The sequence below is a fragment of the Elephantulus edwardii genome, unplaced genomic scaffold (genome assembly GCF_000299155.1).
Source record: "Elephantulus edwardii isolate Elephantulus edwardi_28Jun2011 unplaced genomic scaffold, EleEdw1.0 scaffold00274, whole genome shotgun sequence".
NCBI lineage: Eukaryota > Metazoa > Chordata > Mammalia > Macroscelidea > Macroscelididae > Elephantulus > Elephantulus edwardii.
Genome location: NW_006400024.1, coordinates 2,108,329 through 2,108,618, shown reverse-complemented (window position 1 = coordinate 2,108,618; position 290 = coordinate 2,108,329). Strand labels below are relative to the sequence as shown.

Sequence of the window (290 nt, the reverse complement as noted above, 5' to 3'; positions counted from 1 at the left end):
GTGTGGTCTGAGTGTCCTGTGTGGGGTCACTGTGTGGTCTGAGTGTCCTGTATGGTCAGCATGTGGTCTGAGTGTCCCGCGTGGTCACCGTGTGGTCTGAGTGTGCCGTGTGGTCACCATATGGTCTGAGTGTCCCGCGTGGTCACCGTGTGGTCTGAGTGTCCCACGTGGTCACCATGTGGTCTGAGTGTCCTGCGTGGTCACCGTGTGGTCTGAGTGTCCTGTGTGGGGTCACTGTGTGGTCTGAGTGTCCTGTGTGGTCACTGTGTGGTCTGAGTGTCCCACGTGGT

At 59.0% G+C, this 290-nt stretch overlaps 1 protein-coding gene across 1 annotated transcript in view; it reads right to left on the bottom strand.

Annotated features, from left to right (window-relative positions):
• The window catches only part of MARCH6 (membrane-associated ring finger (C3HC4) 6, E3 ubiquitin protein ligase), a 107,050-nt gene that overhangs the window by 27,498 nt on the left and 79,262 nt on the right, over positions 1–290 (bottom strand).